This window comes from Rhagoletis pomonella, unplaced genomic scaffold (genome assembly GCF_013731165.1).
Source record: "Rhagoletis pomonella isolate Grant_MI unplaced genomic scaffold, Rhpom_1.0 Rhpom_scaffold_00003, whole genome shotgun sequence".
Lineage (NCBI taxonomy): Eukaryota > Metazoa > Arthropoda > Insecta > Diptera > Tephritidae > Rhagoletis > Rhagoletis pomonella.
This window is the reverse complement of record NW_023458557.1, coordinates 92,815,503-92,828,343: the sequence shown is the minus strand read 5'-3', so window position 1 is coordinate 92,828,343 and position 12,841 is coordinate 92,815,503. Positions and strand designations below refer to the sequence as shown.

The following is a 12,841-nucleotide window of genomic DNA, read 5'->3' as shown; positions in this document are numbered from 1 at the left end:
CGTTACACAATCTTCAGCTCCACGTTTCGTTCTTTTGAAAAATTCAAGCTCTAATTGACCCATTCTCACAACGTGCAAGAAATTGGGTTTTGGATGTTGCTTTTGAGGTAATCCGGAGCAGGGGTTTTATCAAGGTGTTAAGTGACATAACGCACCGCGGGCCGGTCAGACTGTTGCAACGAATGTTACAAGCAGGAATCTCTTTCGCCTTCCTTACTTACGGCACTACCGCAGGCCTTTGGTTGGGCTCCTAGGGCTCAGAAATATTCTCAGCTGGAGCTGCTGTGACGAAACTCCAACGAGAAACTAACTTTTTTTCCATCTGCATACACTTGGCAAATTACAAGCAGACCATAAACACTTTTAAAAGGCTTAATGAGTCTAGCCATCACAGTTTAAATAAAAAAAAAAAAATGCCCCATCAGCGCTAAGCGACTTCCTCCAGACATTATGCTCCACCAAATTGTACTATGTGTACTTTTCATAAAAGTAGCTATTGAAATGGCCCACCACAAAAGCAATGCACCACGGTCCGTTGCATGTGAAAAGTGAGCGCAGGTGTCATAAAGGTCCGTGCCTACAACAACAACAGCAAAAAGAAGGAGTTTGGAAAGCTTTTGATAAGTTGGCGAGTTAAATAGTACGACGGCGATTAGCTAAAGTGGATTGCTTGCTGCATAGTATGCTTTGTAGTTGCACCGATTTGTGTGGGTGCGAGATCGGCGAATTTGTCGTCCAGCGGAACAACAATAGCGCTGGCGTTGTTGGTTTTTTTTGCTGGCTCGAGAAATATTCGTAAAATAGTTGCGTTTGCAAAATTCACTTGTCGCAGCTAACAATCAGTCGCAGGTAAGCAAGTTGCAGACATCTTCTGAGAAAATCGCAACAGATGCGCCACAAAAGAATGAATGAAAAGCGCTATGTATGTGAGTGTAGGAAGCGCGACTGCATGCTCGCTTAGGGAAATCGTGAGAGCGAGAGATATGAATATAAGATAGCGACGGCAGGCAAACAATGGCAGCAGTGGCAACATGTTTGCTTTTGGGTTATTCAACTCGTCTGATTGTTGTGTGTTTTTTCGTTGGTTGCATTTTTCAGCAGTTTTTGTTTTGCCGTTTTTTTTTTTTTGCATTTTTTCCCACTGTTTGTTTGTGTGCCAACATTGCTGACGTGGGTGCTTCTGCTGTTGTTCATTCGCCTACGCTGGTTTTTGTGTTTTCTTGTTTGCTCTGTTGTTATGTATTTGTTGCTGTTATTTAGCAAATAACAGCTGTTGCCAATGCTGTTGTCTGCTGCGCTAATTCATTGTTTGGCGTTTGCAATTGCAAATTTTCGCGCGCTTAAAATAGAAAAACCAAAAAAAAATTTTTTTTCGACTGCTATGAAAAATTGCCAATTCAACGCGCTGCTAAAAAGCCACCAAGCACTCGATTGTGTTTATTGCGAAAATAGCCAAAAATAGCAACGCAATGCTGTGTAAACTTTTTCAGCTTCTTCTTCTTCTGCTTCACTCCAACGAGTGCCTTTTGTTGCAGCGCCATGTTCGCTTGATTACAGAGTATTGTTTGGCTTAACCAGCGGCTAGTTGTTGCATAGACATAGTAAGGTACTGGCGTCTAGCCATTTTGCCTGCCGGATTGGCTCGCGCCCACTGTTAAGCGGCGGATTGGAAGTGGTGTGCCACCGATCGTTATTTTTTCGGCGCTGCTGCTTTTTCTATACAACTTGCGAGTATACTTTTTTGTGTAGGTATTATGCCTGGGTGGCGAGCCGTTTTTGCCTATTTTTATCTCTCCAATTTTAACTTACCTAGCGCCTTACCTGCTGCTTGCCCGCCTGTTGCTTTCGTTTTCAGCTGCCAAATACTTATTACAGTTAACATTTTTTTGTGTGGCACTGCTTGCTTACCTGCGAGTGCCATAAATTTAGATACGTACATACATATTTGTTTTCTGTGCATTTTTCCTTCAATTTAATATTTTCTGTTATTTGTTGTTTGTAGCCCTGTCAGCTTACCGCTGCTGCTTGACCGATATTTTTCCATTGTATTTCGGCAATCGATTTGTATTACAAATGCCCTCACAGCTGTCTTTGAATTATGTTACGCCTTTCATTTCTCGTTAAGCTGCATTTTTTCGTTAGTTTCTTGTTATTTTTGTTTGTATAATCAACAGCGGAAGTAGGTTAGTGTTTCAACAGCGCATAGCTTTAAATTGAGGAGAAAAAAAAGTGATCAAATGAAATGAGAAACCTTGTCTGTGAATCATCTAAATTTCGGCCGCTAACGGGCTTGCCAGTAAACAGAAATTACTTTTTTTTTGAAAAAAAAAATTTTTTTTCTCATGCTGCGACATCTTTTTCTGTGCCACATTTTACTTTAAATTTGTCGCAATTTCGCCTAATTTTATGGGTCAGTTTATTTTACCATAACCAGCGTTCGAAAAAATGTTTTTCCACCTTAACGCAATCAGTACGCTGTTTTGTTTGCGTTGCCTGCAACTATTAAATTTTTTGCTTGGTGCTGTAATATTTTTTTGATCCGATTACTGTGATTCATGACACGAAAAAAACCATAAAAATAGTTTTTCTTAAACCAAATGTGAGGGAGTGTGGCCACTAACCCGTCTATTATTTTAAGGAAACCCAAGTGCAGTTTTGGATCAACGCTTCTAATGAGCCTAATTAAAAATGAGCTGACAGTTTCTGCCAAACTTTTTTGATCGCAGTTCGCCAACTCATTAGGCCGTTCGTTACCTTATGTCCTTCAACTTTATATGCGCAAATCTCACTCGATGTTTTATTTATCGGTGGAAAAAAACGCTAAAGAAATCTTCGTGCATTTATTTCAATCAATGCAGTTCCAACAACAAGTAAAATAAAAAATGCATCAAGTATTTTAACAATTTTAGCCTTAAAACGTTTTTATTGGGCGAAAAAGTACCGAAATTACTAAATTTTTTTTTTATGGTCACTCGAAAAATCATAATTGTGTTTTTTTTTTTTAATAACTATAGGAAGTTTTCAAATAGAATGTTCATAGTGGAGGCAATAGCCGTTGGCATCAAATACTACTTATCTGTGAAGTTTTAAGAGTGTACCACCAAATGAAAAAAAAAAATGGTAATAGCAGTTATTGAAATGTTACGATTTCTTTAATTTTACGATTTCTTTAATTTTAATAATCAAACGGGGAAAATATTCTCCTAACGAACTAATCTAGTGTAATAAAACTAGTGTGTCACCAAAAAAAAAATAAAAAATTACATTGAGTAAAAGATGACAAAGATTTGAGAAACTAAAATTCCATTTTTACAATTTTTATTGGCACACTCGAAATTCGTTTTTTTTTTTTTTAAAAGTGTAGAAAGGAATACATATGTGCATAAGGAATACTGTGTAAGAAATCTCCCACGACAATGTTTAATTACTTTTAAAGGTGTTAGATGACTGCGTATGGTGCTACGGGGCGTATACGTTACATACACAACTACAGGAGCATGAGTGGTTATTTTTGTTTTAATTTTTTTAGTATATGTATATTTTTTAAGTTTTTATTTAAAGACGATTTATCGATGGAGTCTTGTTCATAATATAAAACTAAAGATAATGCATTTTGTATGATATGTATACCAGCGTTTTCGTGAGATTTTCTCATATATACATTCCTAAACAATTATTGTAAAGGATCGGGATCGGTGTTCCAAGGCCTTAAGAGCATACTGGATATCACTACAGATATAACAAGCACCTGCGATTGTAAAACCGTTCTCGTTGTATACCTATGTACATATGTAAGGTAGAAAAGCTTCTGAAGGTACAATCCAAATGCCAGCTATCTCTAGTTTCATTTTTATTCTTGCAGCCCTCACCATGTTAAGTTTCTATTGAGCTCCACTGGATCTCTACACTTTTCTATTGTTGAAATACTAATGATGTGCTTTCTTCCAACACAGACTCCATATATAATTTTATCATTTGTGGCCAAGAACAAAGACTATGGTTCTGATAAACTTCTAAACAACTCACTGGTCCCGGAAGTCCGATCGTCGCGCCGCAAATAAAAAGTATGCAGTTGACACATTGTATTTTTACCTTCCTTTTATTAGCTCGGGATGTAACTATGTAATATTGATGCGCCTAAAAGATGCAGCGATTTCTATTCTCAAGTTACATACCTGATGACAGTACGAATGGCAATTCTAATAGGGAGGTTTTAGTTTTTTAAACTATAATTTTATTTTGTTTAGGCCAGGAGTAATATCCTTTGGTTTATAGAGTAAGAATTCACAACTGGTTTTATGGGCGTAAGGCGCTTTACAGGTTTACAGTAAGGTATGGAGTTCATAGTCGGATAGCGGTACATTGATTCTGACCAGGGACTCGAGATCATCTTCTCCATTAATTTCTGTGCTGTTACCATTCAATTGGTTGGGAAAGCCTGGCCCCCATAATTATGTCCTGGACATTGGCCACTAGGTAGCCGTGGGTGTTCTTTCAGGAGTTCCATGGAATTGAGAGCAAATGTATGTACATACATACATATGAGTTCCAAGGCAGAAGAAGACTCCCATTTATGAGGCTCCTAATTTTCTATAACATGCGGATTTCTTCATATAAATAATCTGTTTTATGTAAATTTTAAGTACAAATAAAGAAAGAAAATTTCATGTTTCCCTAAAAGTAAAGTCCATATTTTGACTTTTCTTCCAACTTTGGTAGAACATAAAAAATACCCAAAAACACCTTTGTGAAATTAAGGTTGGTTATTTGTTAAATCTCTCGAGAATATTATTTACCTTCTCCTTGGACCGCTAAATCCAGAAGTACTTAACAAATCAAATTTATTGGACCCTTAAAGCCTATGTACATATAAACCACTTTGCTGTCCTTCTATCACAGATACTGTGGTTTTAAATATGGTTCTCTGCGCCGCCATACTACAGCGGAAATGATGATCGATGTAACTAAAACTGTTTACCCAAAAATAGCAAAACCAGTCTCTGACACAAAATCTTACTAAAGGCTCTCCGAAACTGACCAAAAATTCTCAGTGCTCGATTTACTTCCAACTTTCTATGAGTTTTCCATGTCAGTTTCCCATCTAGAATAACCCCAGATAAGTACTTCATTCATAGAAATGCTTAGGTCCCGCCTCTACTCCCGCCGCACATAGAGCTGCTCAGTCCACTAGCTAAGTTTCTAGCTAGCTCTCTTGTGTCATTTATTGTCAAGAGTTATCATATGAAATTTTATTAACCCAACGAAACTTAACTTTACAACCAACAAACTTCGGCACAATTGATTTGACAAAAATTCAATGCTTTCACTATTTACCTTGATAATCATTCGCAAATAAAACGTTATAACTTTAGAAAACCACAATAAAGTTATTAATTGTCTTCAATGAACGGTACCATTTCACCATATAAAAACCTTTCACTTTAATTGAAATTCCAGACACAACTCCGGTACGCGGGCGTTACTACGCAAAAGACGAAAAGTGTAATAATAAACACATGCTGCGCTAATTTCATTTAAATAAAAAAAAAAAAAAAACGAAAAAGTTGTAAAAAAAGTTTACAATAGCCATAAACAAGCCACACAAACACAGTGAATTACGAAATGGCAAAAAACATGAAATATAGCCGCACGCCCACGCTTCATCACAGATTGTTGATTTAAAATTCCTATCGCATATTTGTCACCAATAATTCGCAGTTTTTCTTTCTCTCCCTCTTTATGTGAATTTTTTGCAACTATTTAGAGTTTCACTTGAATTTTATGTGCGACCTATTCTTGGAAATGCATGCAGTCACTCACAAAAGTAATACGAATTTTTAGAAATTTTTCGAGTATGCCGTTTTGTAGCCCATTAAATTTCAATACAATGCAAGTTTCAAGCGACTAAAAACTTCCGTTGATTTCTGATAACTTTTTTTCGCTTATAATGTTGCGCATTTTCTTTCATATAACGCAAGAACAAAAATTATTTTTATAAAATAACCAAACTCGTCAGGGGGGAAAAATTATCAAAAATCAGCGGACATTTTTAGTGACTTGAAACTTGTATTGTATTGAGATTTGATGGGCTACGAAAGCGCATGCATAACCGAAAAATGTCTAAAAATATTCTTATTACAAAATTTTATAATATTTTTTTTTTGAGTCTGCTGAATTTTTGTGAATTTCATACAAAGTTGAAAACTTTGATTCATATGGTTTTTGTTGAAAATGAACTATATAAAAAAAAAAAGTGAGCAAAAAAGGTTTTTAATGGAAAACATTTTGCATAGTGTGGAGCAATTGCGAATACTTCTGTGAGTGACTGTACATTTGTACAGCTTGTACACTCGGACATTCTTAGATAATGCAAATTTTAAGAATGTTCGCCGAACCATTCGCTTCGCCAAATGTATTCGCTTCGCCAAATATATTCGCTTCGCAAGTCATAATACCAGCATATGTACTATATTTATCGCTCGGAAAGTACTCATTTTATACCGGCCCGGACGTATCAAAACATGGGTGTCAGACGAAAGAGGTTTAAAAGGTTTCATTTCGAAAATATGTTGAAGAGGGTTGCAACCCTCTTGAAAAGTCGAATTTAATTAAATTATATACAAATCTTTAGTTCGAGAATCTAGCATAGTTTTGAGGTGTTTGAAAAGTGTTGCGTTGCCTCCTGTTTAAAAGCGTGAGTTAAAATTATTTAATAAGTAAAATGAATTATATAAGCAGGTGTCTCGGTAGAAATGGGTTTGAAAAAACTTTATTTCTGAACTATATTTAAGAGTGTTCCCACGTGTTTAAAAAACGAAATTCAACTTAATTTAACAGTTAATTGAAGTATGTCAGACGAAAGAGATTTAGAAGATTTTTTTTGCAATTACTTTTGAGGAGGGTTGCCAAATATATAAAAAAGCCAAATTTTGTTAGCTTATACATAAGTTATATGAAATATCAAAAAAATATGAGTGTCAAACGAAAGATTTTTAAGAAAACTTAAATTGGAAAATATTTTTAATGGGGGTTGCCACTTGTTCTAAAAGATGTCTATCTATATACTACTACGTGAAGCCATTTTTGTGAAGTTTTTAAGATTTGCGATGTCAAATTAAAAAGCATGGCCTGTACATAAATGTGTAATATTTATATTAGTTAGTTTATTTATAGTAGTTAGTGTTGTTAAAAATTTGATGAAATGAAAAGCCGACACCATGCGGGACTTCTCTTCACCCAGAATCGGTTAGGAGGATTTGATGAAATTTGTCACACGTCTCACATATAACTCTCACTAACATTTGCAATATTTTTTTTTTTAGGTTTTGGAAGAGGATCTCTGCCTGTTAAAAAAGCTAAATGAAATTTTTAATTTTTTAGATCATAAAAGATTTAAAACGGTCATAAAAACGCAGTTTCCACTATAACGGTTGAAATTGATGGAAAAAATAAAAACTGCAAAATAATTACTTTTTTATCTAAAAAAAAAATATCTAAAATTTGATCGAAAAAATAAAGAACAAAATTGCAATTGCAATTACACTAGGCGAAAAATTAAAGTGTACACCTTCTCCTAATATAATATTAAACAATTTACAAAATTTAGTAAAACAAAGTGCAGATTTCAAGTCCCTAAAATTCTGTTCGTACTTTTATAATAAGCGTTGTAAGATCTCCGCATTTAGTTTTTATTTATCGTTAGTATGTATTTTACTATAGTTTTTTGTACAGACAAGGCTCCTTGGAGATTCGAAGAAAAAGGTAACGTAATTACTTTACCTTTAGAAACTTAAAGCTCATAATCAAACAAATTTTCAGCATTCTCCAGAAAAACTGGAACTGAAATATTTTAGGGTTATTTAGGACGCAAAAGCCAGTATTTCTAAATTTTAGGCTTGGCAGGGCAAAAAAAAGGAAGTCTTGAATGACTCCACCTAATCATCCAGCCCAAAAAAGTGTACTCTTAAAACAACCGCTATACCCACGAGACTTGCCCTGCCTGGTTCACCCAACTACTCAGGAAAACTTTGTTGTTGCAAATTTTCTGATTTTCACCCAGCACTCACTAACCGGGCATGCTGTCCTTCTCTCTTACAGTAGTCCACAGATATGTATGTAATTAAAAGGTACTCTCAGCCACTTGTTGCTCGGTGAGACAACCTTTCAGCCATTTCATCCACCATGCTATTTGAATAGATTTGTTGCAAGAATAACTAATTGTGAAACCCACTTTCAGCAAGCACCGCTTACGGTAATGCGTATCTAACAAATTAACCTGAATGCGTTTCTCCAAACTTACAAAAGCTTGCAACAATGTACATACATAGCATCAAAGCAAGTTAATCGAGCAGCATTAATTTGTAGGTGAAAGAAAATTGAGGAAAGAAATAAACATAGACATTAAATACGAAAAAAATTACAAACTGGAAATTGAAAGCTGGCAACACTATGTACATAGTGGCTTGATGCTGGCCTCCTTCAGCATGGAAGAAAAAAAAAAAAAAATGCTGTCATGAATGTGGACGCATTATGGATGCACTTAAATGGAGGATGGCTGTAAGAGTGGATGTGACCGCCGAAGTGGAGTGGAGTGGAGTTGAGTGCAGGTCAGCTGACAGCTGCCACTTTGTAGATATACAATTATGGAGAGGCATTTCAAAACAACAAAAACAATGTAATAAATTTTAAAACAGGAATGCAACATTAATCAGAGATTCAACAGAATTTAAGCAATGCAACAACAAACACCAAAAAGCATCTAAAGTGTAGAATAACAGCAAAATGAAAAACCAAAACAAAAAGCATGTAAGAGAACAGTTATTAAATTAAATTTTCAATGAACACGCAATGCACGCCTAAGTATTTGTTTACATCAACAAGTATGTACATTAGACCAAACCACCTTAGAAGCAAACAAAAAAAATTTTTGCGGGGCATCTTCGAAAAAAAAAAAATTGTGAACGAACCTAATGGTTGCTTTTTTACATTTTTCGATGATGTCTAAATATATGTATTCGACAAAATTTTTTAATTTTTAATTTTTATTTTTCCTTTTATTTTTTTTTATAGTTCTACTGGTATAATGAAAATATTCCCATAGCAAAAGTTTAGTGATTTTTGGAAAGCTTTAATTTACTATCATTACCGTAGTACGTTAGGGTGATAAGAACTGAGAGCTGGTCGATAAGTATTAGTATGGGGTACTTGAGGTCAATGAACTTAGCAGCAAATACACCGCTATATCATACTCTAAGATCCAACTGTTAATGCCGAAAATATGACGAAAAATGTATAAAGACCGACCCCTGCGTGCGGTTAAAAAAATATAATCTTTTTTTGAAATTGTATGGTGTTGTTGTGTTTAGACTCAGGGGTGTATGGCGAACTTTTTTTTTCTGGTACGCTCTAATGTACACATGTATTATAAACACGAAAGTATGTAAGACCGCGTGAGTGATTTTACAATAAAGCATTTTTATTGTCTGTAAGAAACAGCGCAGCTTTTGTCTGCTGTTGTTGTTATTAATTTGTTTTTATATGAATGCAATTTGTTTGAATGTTGTTCTTGACGTTGTCGTAATTTTTTTTTTGTAATTTTTTACTTTGTTTTGTGCGCCTGTTTGTTCTTCTCTGTCTTGCGGTTTTATTTATGTTAACAGTGTTGCATTTTTTGTTTTTGTTTCCTGCGCGCAGCCGCAGCCAACGGTGTTGAATTCAAGGCGCAGTCAGATAAGAAGACAGCGAACAGGAAAAATACATCTGTGCAGCGATAACCTTAAGCAAAAAAAAAATAAAAAAAAAGCATTAACAAAAATAAAAAAGGAGTGTTAAATATAATAAATAAGACTCATGCTTAAAACGTGCAAAAATCTCGGTGCAGCGCCTTTGTCTCCAGTCTCTTTAGTCGCTTTCAACATCTTCTCTCACAGCCAGCGCTCAACGCAACAACAGCTGCAACTTTTAAGCTTTTACAATTCCGCAAGTATTAACGCCAAGCAACCAACCAACCCGCCCGCCCGCTCGTTAACCAATGATTTACACAATCAAACAACAAATCATGCAGTCGCTTAGTCTGTTCCGTCTCAGCCAGCCAATCCCCCAACAGCCGATCCCCCAATAGCCTTTGAAAAGATAAATTACTTGCTGGTGACCTTGTTCCCATCGTCAGTGAATTTGTTGTTATTTTATTTGCGCGAGGTATATATGTGTGTTGTTGTTGTTGCTGGATGAATAAGTTCCAAATTAAATGAATATCAAAAACGATCATTGCAAAGTACGCAATCACTATAACTTCGCAATCAGCAAGTATAATTATTGCGTTTGCTTTTCTGACTGACTGCGACTTTCTTTCTACTTCTGTCGTTTGTACTGCCTGCTATGGTATCGCCCATGCAACTGGCTGAGTCAGCTGGGGTCGTTGGATCGAATCCCACTGAAGAAGTCTGATGAGAAGATGTGGTGATCTACGAAGTAGTTATCACTTCTACCATTTTTACAAATTATTGTTACTTTTCTACAATAGTTTTTCATTAAAAATGGCGTCAAACTAAAAAAAAAAATTGTTGTATAAAATAAAATAAAAAGATTAAATTAAATATATTAAACTAAATTTAATAAAAAAATAAAATAAAATAAAATCAAATCAAATAAAATAAAATAAAATAAAATAAAATAAAATAAAATAAAATAAATTTAAAATTGGAGTAAAATAAACTAAAAAATTCAAATAAAATAGAAAAAATATATTAAGGAAAACATAAAAATGTTAAAAATAGTAAAAATATAAATAACAAAATGAAACATAAATAAAAAATTAAATTAAATTAAAATAAATATTGTTGAATATTTGTCTAAAAAAACAATTTGTTAATTTTAAATATAAAAGAAAATTAAAGCAGAAGGCAAAAAAATAAAGTACAATGGTGATCTTTTCGCAAAAGCTAATTTTTGAAATTTCTAAAAGCTTTTGTATACCAGGCAAGTAAATGATTTAAAAAAAATGCAAAACAATATTTTTATTATGTCAAAGTGAATTCGCCGATTGCAATGCTTGCTAATGCACTAAATCCAATTAAAGTCATCATAAGACTTCCACTTCTATTATTTGCATTCACCTGGTGAAAGGAGTGGGCCACTTTTACCTACAAATTGCAAATTGCATTGTAACAGTAGTAAGAGGTGAAAAGTGTGAATAATTTTCATAAATTGTAAGTTGAAGAAAAAACCAGAAGCGAAAGAAACGTTTAATTTTCTTCATTACTCTTGCCACCAACTGTGCAAATTGTACTAGATATTTTAACACGCATATTATGTGCATTTAATAAATTAAATTTTTGCAAAGATACCATTAGGCACCGTTGTACGCTTAGATAAAGATACACGTTTCTATGTAGCAGCTGCGTGACAAATCAACAATTTTGTATAAAAACACAAAGCAAAAGAAAACAAAAAATTTTCATTTCCAAAAATTTGTTAATTGCACTAATTGCATAAGTTCGAAAAGCCATTATATAGATTTGCAGAGAAAGGGGAAATTTTGAGCTCTAACTTTTTCCCACAAACTATCACGTTGAGATTACGATCAGTGTATTTATTTTGTAATAAATACATTTGTCTTAATTTTAAATCACTTTCTTTAAAATTACTTTGTTTAGCGTGGCCCGTAGCTAATGGTGAGTATACATATGTATGTATGTAATTACAATGATTCTTTGTACAGCTATTTTTCTCTTTCCGTTTGTTTTGTCATGAGATTTCGCTAGCTTTTTGGTTCAATGCACTTTCGGCCACATAATTAAACTGGCTCGTACGCACAAATTAGTCAGCGAATTAATTAGACATACGTATGTACATACATATATGTATAAGCACATACATACATACTTTTGGATATGCATATGTATATGTATTTGTACGAACTTACGTATGTTCTGTTTTATTTTAATTTTATTTAAGTTTCATTTTGTTTAGTTTAGTTTTATTTGTATATTATATTACTTTTGTTTTAGTTTTATTTAAATTTAATTTAAATTTTATTTTAATTGTAATGAATTTCAAATCTCTTGTAATGTTATTTGCTTCCGTTAAATTAATTTCAATTTTATAAACTTTATTAATTTAGGCTCAAATTTAATTTATATTTTATTTTAGTTTTATATTCATTTTGTTTTAGCTTTAATTAAACTAATTATTATTTTTATTTATTTTAATGTAATTTAAATTTTACTTTAATGTAATTTAAATTTTATTTTAATTTTATTTGAATTTACCGAAATTTAATTTTATTTTATATGAATACCCCTATTATTTCTTTTCATTTCGTTTAATTTCATTTAATTAGTTTAATGTAATTTTATTTAATTTAGTTCAATTTAATTTAATTTATTTTTAATATTTTTTATTGAGCTTTGTACCACGATTGTTTATTAGGAAAAATTGAAAAAGCAACAAAGTCTAAGCGGTAGAAGTTATAGCACTATTTCGGAGATCACCACATCTCCTCATCAGACTTCTTTTTCTAGACTTCAGCAGGGATCGAACCTGCGAATTCGATGTTCAAAGTCAGAAGCGTTAACCACTGAGCTATGTACATCCCGTAAACTCTTGTTGCTAATTCATTTTCCTTATTCAACCAACTACTATCTAGTGCAGCTGATTTGCCGCTATTTAAACTCGACAGTGTGGTTGTTGTTGTCAATTCTATACATCCATTTGCTTATTTGCTTTTTCGTATAGTTTCAGGCAGGCTCTTCCTAAACTATGTATTTGTCAATGTTATTGTGGCTTGTTAACATTTTATTTTTAATATTTTTTATTGAGCTTTGTACCACGATTGTTTATT

The 12,841-nt window shown here is 33.5% G+C and overlaps 1 long non-coding RNA gene across 1 annotated transcript; it reads right to left on the bottom strand.

Annotated features, from left to right (window-relative positions):
• Positions 1–9,454: 9,454 nt before the first annotated feature.
• Positions 9,455–10,379, bottom strand: LOC118736687. The gene is made up of 2 exons (XR_004992763.1): positions 10,141–10,379; positions 9,455–9,774 (listed from the first exon to the last, which is right to left on the bottom strand). It is a non-coding gene; the product is annotated as an uncharacterized LOC118736687 (long non-coding RNA).
• Positions 10,380–12,841: the final 2,462 nt, after the last annotated feature.